At 39.8% G+C, this 13,597-nt stretch overlaps 1 pseudogene; it reads left to right on the forward strand.

Moving 5' to 3' along the window:
* The window catches only part of LOC137152986 (dynein beta chain, ciliary-like), a 201,167-nt pseudogene that overhangs the window by 150,734 nt on the left and 36,836 nt on the right, over positions 1–13,597 (forward strand).

Raw genomic sequence — 13,597 nt, forward strand, 5'->3', positions numbered from 1 at the left:
TGGCTTACTAGTGATATTTGCAGCAAATGGCAAAGATCACAGAAAAGGCAGGTGTTCGTCTAATGAATTCAGGCATAATTACAGACACCTTTACTATTTTATTTCTTAAAAATGATAGGACATATTTGAAGGTTTCCCAAGAATATACTTGTTAAATGTCAGTACAGTATTTAGTAAACTTAGACTCCAAGATGTAAATTGCAAGTCCAGATTCTACAGTGATAAGTGCCGTAGAAAAGTCTTCATTCTCCAGAAGTACCTAAAAAAAATTCAGTCTAATGTGTACTTTTAATGTAGTGCTGTGACAGCTCTAACTAAGGCTGTCATTTTCAGACTAGTTCAGACTGGACTAGTTCTGGCGTCTGCACCCTTGTAACTTTAGAATATTTTAACCTTGCTTGCTGTTAAATACTGTCAACAAATAAAGCCAGAAGGGGAGGTGCTGGGATTATCAACCCAACATTGTGCTCTATGTTTTCAACTTGATTTGGATGCCTGTAATTCCATAAGTAATGCACATGTGTCAGGAGGAAAATAACCCTCCCTCACTCTGTTTGGGATTAGGAAGTATAAGTTCTCATCATTTTGGTGACACCCCGAAAACAGGAGGTTGAGGGCAGCTTGTGGTATGCCCATTCACCATGTCTCATTTCCTTTATGCCAGATTGCCTCTCCAGCTTCCACTGTCACACATCCTGTCAATGTGTCTGCGAGTCTAGTGAAATCAGATACAGTGAGTGCAAAACAGTTGCTGCTGGTGAAGAATTAATTTCATACTGTATGAGAAAGGCAGCCATAGATATTGAATAAAGGAAACGATGAATTTCGTATAGTTAGTAGTGTCAAGCCTCAAAGGCTTGGTCTCAGCATTGCATCCTAAAGCTTTATGGCCCAGCCAGGCACCAGCACAGCACTAAAGTGGATGTCTTGTCTCATGGGACAGTATGGATGGACTGACTACTGCTTATGGGCCCAATTCTTAGTCAATCTGCAGGAGTTTTGATTAAATAGAGGCTGTAGGGAAAGGCTCAAATTCTTTAAAACTGCTTGTTAGAAACACCTATTTGTATAGAAGTTGTCCCAGTGAAGCTTTGTTTACAGAACTTTGGGAGGAAGAGAGATTTTTCATTGATGATCATATTTTTAAAATATGTGTACTAAGTTTTATATATGTTAGAGAAATAATTTTGTTTGCACCTTACGCTCATAAAAAGTATGGGACAAACATTTCTGAAAGCTCTTATGGGAGGCACAAAGGTGTATAGGTAAAAGGGCAACACCTTTTGGATACTAGGAAATTTCATATTGAATTTTCATAAACCGTGTGGCAGCTCCATTCCTACCAATGAGTTAAGCTTTAATGTTGGCTGAGAGCAGGGCTAGATGACGCAGTGGATGCCTATGAATGGATGAAAAAGGTGTGATTATGAAGGATGTTGTGATAGTCCCGTGTCGCAGACTGGCATAGTGCATAAAGATTGTGTGTGCCAACTTCTATTCTGTACCTTATTTTCCAATTGTGCCATACCTCTTTCATACTAATTCTGTGAAGCTGAAATTTTCCATACTTGATCAAAAGGTGAATGTTTCTGAAGAGTCTGAGCAAAATCAGTTCAGTTGTTTTGGCAATAGGGATATATGCACCCCTGTGAGAGAGAAAATACTCTTTCCTTTGTGCTGTAATCAGAAATGTTGTGGGTAGTTAGAAAGTAAAAATATCAGACTTGGCTTGGATTAATTTTATGGACTTCTAAACTACTAAGCAATTGTGAAAAAAATTGTTCAGTACTTTTGAGATGAAGAATGTTACATTGGGAAGTTTCACACCCTGCAGAGCAGAATTTTGCTGTTTGTTTTTATTCATCTCAAAAGCTAAAGTCTCTTAGACCACTGTTGACACTGGAGCACATTAGGTCTGAGTCTTCTGAAATTTGGGTGTGGGACAGCTCCAGCTCAGGTATCAGCCTCCTTGATGTCACCCTCCATGTCCCCCAAACTATTACCAAAATCCTCCAATACAAAGGAACTAAGAGAAAATGGCTGGTAGTTAGACAAAGCTACACTGTGCTGGAATGAAAAGGTAAAATTATTAGCCTATTTGTCTAACCATTTAGTCATAAAATTGCTGAAAGCCCTGACTATATGTGGACTTCTCAGGTGCATCTCTTATAACCATCCCTCAACAGCTGCTGAATAGGTTTTTCTTTCTGAAGCATGTCTCAGAGTCCAATCCTGCACAAAGTTCTCAGTGGGACTGGAGGGCATTCAGCCCCATGCAGGGTAAAGCCCTAAATAAGACTACCATACCATTAGTCTACTGTATATTCAGAGTTTAAGTCTAGCCAGAATTGTTCATTATTAATCTTTGTGCGTCCAGCTCTCCCACTTTGGTTATTCATCTTACTACTAGGAAGATCCAGTTTGTTTTGCTACAAAGTCATTTATCAACTGGGAGAATAAACTTAGTCATATTGTTAAATAAAATTCAGTTAATGATTGACCATTAGGTCATTTAGATTAAGCATTTATAAATTACATTTTTGCAGAGTAATGAACTTTAAATATTTAGTTACCTTGGTTTCTTACTTATTCATTATAAAACAATAACAAACATCAGTGAATAAAAGGAAAATAAATTATTTAAAGTTTGAAGTAGGGTTCACGTTAGTGAATCAGTCATTGCCCAGATTAAATAATGATTTTCTATAAAGATGAAATATATTCCTGTATTCTGGAACAGCTAGAATACCTTTATGATCACAGACATTTAAAACTGTGATTATGAAACGCATTATTGAGAGACTGTATTTGCATAGCTTGCATGTAGAATGAAAGCTTTGTGTTATTTTTCTTTGAGGCTGTTGTTAGCAAATTGCTAGATTACCCAAAAGACTTGTTGAGATCAAAGAACAGGCCTGCACAAAAAGGTCACGTCTAATACCCAAGATACTTAGTAATGTGAGTTTTAAAAAGCAGCACTACCCATCTGCAGATAGTAATAGGAGCCATGGGAAAACGCTATCCTACAGTCCTCCTGAACACTAACCTCCCATTGACTTCAATGGGAATTCGTCATGCGGAGTGACAGCAGGACTAGGCACTATGGACCATGTGTTGCCAGCCATACTCATTTAAACTCCCATTAATTTCAGAGAGAGGTTTTGTATTTTAATTTTTTTCATAATGATTTTTCCCATAAACATGCAAAAATACAAAGCCTGGAAAACATACAAAAATTAGTTTGGCTCTCTGTGGGATTTTTGTTTTTATTTTCTCTTTATTAATTTCTTTGTTGTTTCTCACTAGTTTGATGTCTCAAGATAAATTTGCCATGTACAATGTTTGTGGATTATGCTAGATCTGTTTGATAACATGGAAAAGGAAGAGGAAGTTTGTTTGCCGTAGACCTGGATATTCATGTCACAATTAACCTGAGTAAAAAGAACGTTGAGAATGAAGAAGAACAGCAGTGCTTTATTTGTAATGAGAGGGGCTGAGGCTCAAGCAATTTTTTCATTTTCATAACTGACGAAGCAAGCCCAGAGGTGTCAGGTCTATGAACTGCCAAACCTAGAGGTGCCAGGGCTCAGCTCTGGCAAGCCATGGCACAAATAAAGCACTGAAGAACAGGCTTCTACAAGTAAGAAATCTTTATCTAAGTTAACATTCAAAATGATTAATAGAAGTAGATTCAAGCTGTTTGACATCAGTCTCTAGTATGTGGATATAGCTGGAGGTGTGTGAAATAGGGTTTCCACTAAGTGCCCTTGTGTAGTTATTTAAGTGTTGGTAATTTGTATCTGGTTGCTTAGCTCTCATAGCTGAACTGTGAATATGACCCTATCCCCAGACCCATCTAGGTATTGGCTGCAAATGAGAAAATACAGTTGCAAACTGACCCAGATATACTGGGCTGTTTTGTGACTGCTTTGTGACAGGTGCTAAAAGCTTCCTGTACTACATGATTAATATGTTTTCAGAGTTTTTTCTCTTTGTTTTCTAGATAGATGATTTCCTCCAAAATCTTATAAAATTTTATAAGAACACACCCGTGAAGTCACTGACAAGACTATAAAAAAGATTATTTTAGTGACCCAGAGTTCAGCCCAGAAATTGTGCGTACAAAATCTGCCAGACTCTGTGCTTGGATTATTAATATCATTAGATTCCATGAATTAGGAATTAAACTAGTATTAATCTGTTCAGTTTAGAGTTTAAAAATTTCCCTTCTTTCAGCTCTACTCTTCTGAAAATGCAAAGAATTCACTTCTTGCTGATGATAATTGTAAAGTATATGAGAAAATATGTTTTTTAAAATGTCATAGATAATCTGTAAATCTAGATTCATGCATAGTGGTAGCTTTATCATCTTCCTTTATTTGGAGGGATTGGACCTTGTAAGTGTAGTCCAGCAAATAGGTCACTGGGACCTACGAGGCCTGGATGCTATTCCTGCACACTGCCAGTGGCCTGCTGGGTAACCTTGGGCCAGTCACTTCACCTGTCTGTGGTGCGGACTCCCCATTGCTAAAATGAGGATAATGCAACTTACCTTCTTTCAGATCTGTGGAGGAGAATCAATAAAATCTTTTTCCTTAAGTACATGAAATAACAGAGAAAAAAAATCAAAGTAAAGCTGTCATAATTGCGTTAGTGCACTTCTGACATTTAGAAATCTAAAATTATAAAGACTACCACATGATTTTTGGAAGTGTTTCCTTTGATCAATAAATTGTCACTCAGAATGCAAAGAAAAACTTGTGCTAATCTGATGTTGAGGGAATAGCGTTTGTATTAATAGAAAATACATAGTTTACTATTGTTCTATTTGACTGCAATAGCTAATGAAGCAATGATACTATATTAAGGTGGCTGGCTTGCTTGTCTTGCAATATGATAATACTTAGCACTTTAAAAAAGTTTAAATAGTAAGCTAATTCGTTTTTCAACTATCCAACATCCGTCTAAGATAGTATTGCCCCCATTTAAGAGATGGGGGAAACTAAGGTGAATTGATTTGTCCAAGATCCCGCAGTGAGTCGTATCAGACCCAGAACTCAGGAGTTCCTAGCGTTTCGTTCTGCACTCTGGCTGCTAGACTATATGAATTCCCCTCTTCTAGCCTTTTGTAATTGTAGTATAAACTGTTTAGAGGGTAAAATTCCCAACCTTATCATGCACAAAGCCAAAGTAAACAATTTTGATGCTGGGAAGACAGCAAGGATTGGGGGAGATGCAGGACACGGTTCTCCACTCACTTTCCTTAGTGTTCCATTGGCCTGGTCATCCTCTTGTAGATCTCCTCATGGATCTTCCCATTCCTGATCAAAGTGGAGGGATTAGCTGTCTCTGTGTGACTGTCCCTTACCATCCTCCAGACTCTACAGAAGGCACTCCATGGCCCCAGAGACTCCACTGGAGGCGGGGGCAAACATTGGGTGGACCAGGGGCAGGAACTGGGCCAGGGTTGAAATTAAAGTATAGGAAATGACTGTTTAACTGTTTTTAAAATGCCCTTACGCTGTTTGAACAACCTGCAGTAAATTATATTTCCTACTAGGCATCCTAATCAGACGAGTGGCTAGACCAACTCCCGATTAGCAATGTTTAAATAATTTTTATGCTTACTCTGTGTACGGACTTTGTTTGGCTTTGGTACTGCCTCTGCCGGTTTGGTGAGATGCTAATTGTTGCTATTAGCGATTTCACTAAATAGCATGTTTAAATGTGCCAATTGAAAGTTCAGTGGATAACATTTCAAACTTTTTAATAAGTAATCACCGGTTTTATCACTGTAGGTTAGGGGATTTATGTATCTAAATGCGATCAGCATTAATGAAAGTTACTCTGTGTGCCTTAGTCTTCATCCACTGAGAAGAGAGGAACCCTTTGCTTCAGTTGTACTTACACTGCAATGTGGAATTCCAGTGTTATGCCATAATGCACTGGACAACGAGGAGTACAAGTTTATTTCCTGTAGGAATGTACAATGCATAGGGCAGTGATTCCCAAGCTGTAGGACACAGGAGACCGCTCCGGCAGGGTAATAGTGATTCCAGCTGTGTGTGTCTGCCAAGATCACGCTGTGTGCAGCATAGGTTGTGGAAAAACAAAGGGAGGCTCTGAGCTCCAGTGGCTTCCTTCTCCCCATCTTGTCTCTGGCCTGCATGAGACTGGGGCAGGAGGGTAGCTATAGCAGCTGGAATAGCATGCATGGATTGGAGGAGAGGAGCACTTGGTGTGGAGAAACTGCCAGACTCCTGCTCTCATGGCAGAAGTTCTCCATGGAGAGCAGACAGTAGCTGATGGCTCCTTTTAAGCAGCCCGCCTGCCTTCTTTTCATATTTGCTTCGAGCAGCCATCCACTCATGGTGCCTGTTCCATTCCCAATGGAGCACAGAGGTACCAGAGAGACACCCAACCATCCTGCCTCCCCCTCTTCCTCAACTTATTGCATGCATGGATCCTTCTAGTATGTGGGGGTTGGGAAAGAGAAGGGAAGCCACTTGCGAATATGTCCCATTTGGTTAGTATAGGCCCAGGTTTGAAACCCATCCCAGGAAAACATCTGTCCCAGTCAATGACCCAGGACTATGTGACAGCCTGCCTTTTCCACTACTCCTTGCCAGCTACTTCTCTCAGTTGTAGCAGTTGGCTTCCAGCTCTGACCCCCTCTAGAACTGGTGGGGGAGGGATGATGGGAGAACTGGGAGCTACATCTGTGCAATAGAGAGGTGCCAGCAGATGACAAAGAGGAAACCACTGAAAGCAGAGAGTCAAGAGATAAGCCTGTATTCTCTGTGGGCAGAAAAAGGTCGGTCACTGGCTAGATAGGTCAAGCCAAGCGTGTGTGGGTGTGGAGTTATGAGGAACTGAGAATGGAAAGACTCCCAATGACTTAAGTGGGCATTGAATCACAGTAGGCCTGATCAAACTTCTATTAAAATCAATGGAAGGGCTCTCAGAGGGAACACTGCTGGAGAACCTGGTTTTGTTCTTGGTTTTCTTATAAGTGATGTTTGAGCCTCTTTGCTTTTGTTTGGCATTGCATAGGGTCCTGGAAGTGACCTTTCTCATCCAGCTCCTTAGAGATTGTTTCCTATATCTCTTTATTTCTGTGTTTTCTCTATCTTTACCTCTCCCCAGGGATCCAGACCTTTTGCACAGCTCCACAGAGCTGCACGAGTTGTGGTACAGTGCAGCAATAACAATGTATAATATATATTACTCCAGTAGTGTGCAGCAACGAATGGACCCATCTTGGTTTTGTGCCAGCATTCCAGCATTTAAATGAGGAGACAGTCTCTCATCAGGGTGACCCTGGAGCAGTGCAGGGCACACAGGTAAACAGAGAGGCCAGTCCTGGCATAGTGTAAAACAGTGTGTGATGCCATTTGGAGGACTGCGAAAGCTAATGCAAGGTAGAGCTGTGCCCACGCAAACATTAGTCTGCACTAACACAATACGCAATGAATTCAACCACATGCAGAGTGGATTATAGAATATATATTAACTGACTCGTTATCACACTTTAAGAATTGCATTGTACGGATGTAAGCCATTTTAATTTATACAAACTAAAGTTAGTTTGAAATAAACCCAGGGTGTAGACAAGACCTCACTGACTTCAGTGGGAACTGGATCTTGCCCAATATGAGGCATGTCTGAATGTGCCAACCCTGTCATGTGAGAGAGAATCAATAGGTATTTTATACTGAGCCCAAGTCCCACCCTTTCTATTCAGAGATTATCATCACACTCTAATTAAACTGCCTGAATCTCTCCTTCAGTGTACTCTGTACAAGCTATCTAATAGTCTGGATTATAAATATTTGGGACAATAATATGAGATTATCTCAATATAAATTAAAATAAGATTGTAATGTTCATCATATCCATTTTGTTTGATATATGCATAAAAGAAAATTTGCTCTTGGGTGTGTACAGTGTTTATGATTAAATGCTTTATTCATACTCGTATGTCAATCTATTAGTGTGCTGTTAATTCAAATGTTACTATGATGAATTTTATCAGCATCAGCACATTTATCACAGGTAGATGTGAAACTTAGACAAAGGTATACGTTCTCATTAATGATGAGCAGCCTATTCATCTTACTAGAGTGTAATTAATGTTAGTTACAACACTTAATTTTTCACTGTTTGTCATGATGCATATTTAGCATTTCTTCTGTCCTTTATCAATCTGCTCTCCTACCATGTGGCACTTCAAAAAGATGTATGTATTTAACCTGATTTGGTGCCTTGTGTGGTTTGTTTTTGGTTTTTTTAACAATATTTTTTAAATGGGCTTTTTTTTCTGACTGTGTTGTATGCAGCACGGTTCATGAAAACCTAGATTTTGTAGCATTACTTGCCACAAGATTCTTGGTTCTGGATCTGTACACTTTTAGTATTATTAATATAATAACCAGTTAGATAAAGCACACAACAAAGTTGTTGATGATCTCTTGCTGCCATATTTGCAGAGCTTGTATGAGGGTTTAATGTTCCTAATTGTTCTCTTGGGGTTTTTTAATGACATTTTACTTTGTTATTAGTAGACAAATAAATGCATTCATAATATAGTTCTGTAAACAAAATGAGTATTTGAAAATAACTTGTTAAGGCAGGTATGCATTCCTACAACCTGGTATGTACTGTTGAGCATTTCTTTGTAAGGTCAGATAGTCAGCTGTCATATGGCCAAATTGTGGCCCAGCTAGCATGGTGACTTAGGGGTGAAAGGAGGGGCAAGGCTATGGTGACAGCAAAGGGGAAGGGAAATAAAGCTGTACTGGCCATGTGTCCCTCTTGCACAGGGAAGTGGAAGGGGGAAAGGATTGGCTAGCACCTTGGCTCCACTCTCCAATTAGCACAGCTGTACAGGCATGCTGGGAATACTACACTGCACCGCACTGCACTGGGAATAGTACATTGCACTGCACAAGGAAGAGACCTGCTGCAGTTTCCTCTGTTCCTCTGCTGCTTCAGGGAGAATCTCCTTCCTGGGTTGGCCCTGGGGCAGCGCAATAGTGCTGTTTCTTTGAACAAAATTCCTTATTTTTACTATACTTTCCTGTGCAAATGATTGAAAGATCTTAGTTAAATGCTTAGTACTATGAACAAGCACAGAATTATATTTGGTATTGGTTTTATTATAAAATATAAAGAGCCACATTTAGCCCTCAGTTACACCTGTGCAACTGCATGGAGGCCCGTGATGTCACGTGAGCGTAAATGAGAGTATTATTAGAATATATAAAATAGGTTAGGGATGATGCTGCACTTCTGAGGTAGACAAAACTCCCACTAAAGTCAATAAGTGCAGGAGTGGGTACTAAGGGCTGAGTCATGCAAGATGATGAGTGTCCCCAATTCCCATTGAACCAACTTAATGGCAGCTGAGGACCTTCAGCATTTTGCAACACTGAGCCCTTAATCATTGCTTCTAAGGATCAATCCTTCATTCTTTGGACATCCAAAAGACCCATTAACTTTGACTGGAAGAAGATTGTGTGAATTCTTGGTGACATGCCTGGAGGCTATAGGAACCAAATGCTTTGAGTCAAGGGTTCTGAATATATTTGTGGTTGCTTTTCTTTTTTTCCCCCCAAACTTAAAGGGACCTGTCTCTAGGAAATAAGAGATTAATTCCAATTCATTATTCCTTATTAGCAATCTTAACATCTCAATCTCTTGGTGTGATCAAGACTATATGTGCCAACCACCTATGCTCTTCATAAAGAATGACTTATTTCACTTTTAAAATGCTGAAACTGTTCTGCTGTGTAGCTGTATTGTGAAGTGGATCTAAACTCCAGTCCTTGCCTCAACCCAATGCAGACCTTGCCATTGCAGCAGAAAAACTCAGTTATTTGCAAGGAACTTGAAGTGTAGGTTATCCTATTGTCTGAATTATGTTCTTTTGTTTGTTTGTTTGTTTTTCCCCCCTTATGGGTGAAGTGTGCAGCAACCAAATTTGGAGACTTAACATCTATTTCAGACTTGAAAATGACATTTGACCTTGACCATAAATTGATCTAATTGTAGACCACCTAATTATTATTTGATTGGTTCTCTACACTAACCAGTTAAAGTTAAACTAGTAGTTAGGTATATTATGCAGTGCAATAAATGTTACACTATTAAAACCACCTTTTCCACATTACCAGTCTTTACCCCATAGCATAATGTGCTTAAATCAATGTGAACAAATATTACAAAACATTAAATTTCTGTGACTACAATAAAAGTGTTTAGATGGTTACCTGTTCTGTTCATTCCCTGTGAAGCACCTGCCATGGGCCACTGTCGGAAGACAGGATACTGGGCTAGATAGACCATTGGTCTGACCAAGTATGGCCATTCTTATATTCTTATTCAATAAACAATCATTTTTCTTGCTTTAACTTTTCCTAAAAATTAAAACTCCAGATAATTAATACCACCACCTACACCCCCAAAACAAACAAACTCACCCACCCCCCAAGAAATACCCATTCATGTTAATGTGATCTGGCTCCTAGGTGACATTAAATTCATAGAATTGCTTAAGCAACAGTATTACACAATAACAAACTTGAGTTTGTGTCTATTTGGACTGTGTGACAGGGTCAGACCTGACAGCTATAGGAGGGTCAAAACCTTTATTCCATCCCTGGAGGGAAGTGCAAAAAACCAACCTCCCTGTAGCCACCAGGGCGAGGTGCTGACCCGACCCCACCCCACCCCAGGGGAAGGCTCCCTCCTCAGCCAGTGCTCCACGTCGACCTCCGGCCCCGTCACAGATTCTTCATCCACTCTAGGCTGGGCCTCTCCTTGTCACGGGGGTGGGAGGGGATGTCGGGCATGTTCCCGTCGTCTCACACAGGCACTGGGTAGATGTAGGGTGTCGCTCGGTTGATCATGCCAGAGTACTTGGTGTAAGGGCTGACCAGTGGCTGGAAGGCATATATATTAGCCCCAGGCTCAACAAAGCCATGTTCTCTGGGTAATTCAACTAGGGTTACTCCAGGTCAATTAGGTCACCTGAAGCCAATTAAGGAGCTGGCCACAGCAGTTAAAAGCCTCCATTTCAGGCAGACAGAGGCAGCTAAAAAAGAGTTGGGAGAAGGAGTGGCGCGGTGTGGCTACAGACCTTGGTGCTATTGCTGCCACAGTACCCAGGTACGAGAGTTAGGGAGAAGCCTGTCCGGGCGGGGCTGAGGGTCTTAGGCCTGGAGTCCTGAAGAAGGACCCCACTACTCAGGTAACTGAGCAAAGGAGTTGAGGTGGGGGAATCTCACCCGAACAGGGAATGATCACAGAGACAGAGAGACTCAAGGCAAGGAAGACGGAAAAACCCTCCTCCCCGGTTCCAGGAAGCAGATCGCAAGCAGGGGGCCACAGACAGGCAACCCAGAGAAGGTAGTAGTTCTCATGGACTAAGCAATTTGAAGCTACGCCTCGCAGGGTCCCTGGGTTGGTGCCCGGGGTAGAGGGCCGGACCAGGCTCCCACCCACCCAGCCACGCCACCGGCATACCCAAAGAAAGCGCAGGACTCTCAGAAGCAGAATAGGCCTCCCTTGCCACAACGGATAAAGAATATTTAAGTACAAAGTTGCCTTTAACCTCTGTGCCATTTCTAAGTTACAAAGCTAGTTCTAAAAACAAGCTGTAAACACAACAGTAGGTGAACATTTCACTGCATTTTGATTTGATCATTTAACTTCAAAAAGGAATTTTTAAAAAAACACCTGTGAACAACAAACATTTGAACTCAAAATGATCCAGTGAAGGTTTGAGTGGGGGTGGGGTGCTTTTTAAAACTCCGGAAAATGATATCTCAGTAAGGAGATTGATTGATTTATTTATTTATTTATTTATTTTTCTAGAATTTGTTCAACAATCCTCTGAAAATGAACCTGATCGTATAATCCCTTGGTAAGGCAAGTAAGCAGTCTTTACTCTCATAAGTGTTCCTGTTTATTTCATTGGATTCATGAGTAAGGGTTGCAGGATTTGATCCAATATGCTTTCCACAATAATGAATTTGGCTCCCAATTTTGCAGTGAGATATATGTGTAGAGTTCCCACTAATATTGATCCTATTAGATCCAAAAGGATGTGGTTATCTTTCCTGTTGTGTATTTATTTCCCTATCTTGTTTTTATATTCTTAAAATTGTGATGAAGAACTCCCATTGATGATCTGTATTGGAATTTTTTCCTACTGCAGTATTGAATGTCATTCTGATATCTGAATTAACCCCTGTCATTTGGCTGTTTTCCAGGGCCTGATGAAGAGTACACACTTTGGGATGGGGCTCTCTCTTCCTATGTACTTTATTATTATTTATTATGTTTATTATGGCAGTGCCAAGGGGCCAGTTAAGTATGGCTCCATTGTACTAGGCACTATATAGATATAGCATATAAGACAGCCCCTGCCCTGAAGAGCTCGCAATCTAAACTGATAAGACAGACGAAGAGTAAGAGAAAGGAATATAATGTATAAGCAGAGCGATTTGTCTCTTTACAGCACCTAGCACAATTGGCCCTCAGCTTGGTTAGGGACTCTAGGTGCTAATTTAATACAAAGAATTAATAATTCTCCAAAGCTTGTGGCCTGTTTTTATTCTGGACTGACAGCATTAGCACTTCTGTGTCTTTCATTGTTTTATAAAGTTCAAGAACAGTGACAATGGAATATTTTTAGAGTGATACTTTCAAAGAAGTTAAATAATGAAATGTACAATATATTTCAATTTGATCATTTTGATGTACCATTTGCAATGGAAATGAGTATATAACGTATTCCTGTGTACAGGTAAGGAAAACGACAAACACTAGCAATCTATGTTCAATTCATTTATAATATTCAGTAAATAAAAATGCTCCTTTCCATGATGAATTCTGTTTTTGTTTTAGGGGCAAAACACACACAAAATTAAAACAAAGAATAATTAATTAATAGATTAAAATATGCTTAATAGCCTTCTATCTATAGGTGTAATGAGGTTTTGGCTGAAAGTGCAAATCCTAAAGCTAAATTTCTTTCTGGATTTTGTCATAAGGTACTGAAAAGTAAGGAACTCCATAGTGATTTTCTTTAGGAATTCATAAATCTGATGTTCTCTTTACTATAAAATACTGCTCTTATATTTTCGTATATCAGACTGAGAGATATGAAATCAATGTATGAAATCATATAAACTTGTAGATATTCAAATATTCCTGTGTACATGTATATCTGTGATGCACAACCCACAGCATGTTTACATGTCACTCAGTTTCTGCACAATTTAATCTGCCATTTAAAAAGTTCCTATCTCTTATGCCTGTGAAATACCCTACCAAATATAAAGCAATGCAGGTTTGTGTTTATTAAATTTGTAGACACACAGCCTGAAACAATGTCTTTAAGATAGATGGGATAGACCGGAAACCTAAGGATCACAGTTGAAACCAAATGTCAACTCTCTCATCGTAGAGCATGGGTTTTCAAACTGGAGGGAGAGGGAGGCATGATGAGGTTATCATGAGGGTACAGGGACGTGACTCGTTAAGAATGTTTTCTTCTTTCTTCCAATTATTATTGATAGAATAAGAATTC

This window comes from Emydura macquarii, unplaced genomic scaffold (genome assembly GCF_026122565.2).
Source record: "Emydura macquarii macquarii isolate MOO-44397 ecotype Brisbane River unplaced genomic scaffold, CSIRO-AGI_Emac_v2 contig_1253, whole genome shotgun sequence".
Classification (NCBI taxonomy): domain Eukaryota; kingdom Metazoa; phylum Chordata; order Testudines; family Chelidae; genus Emydura; species Emydura macquarii.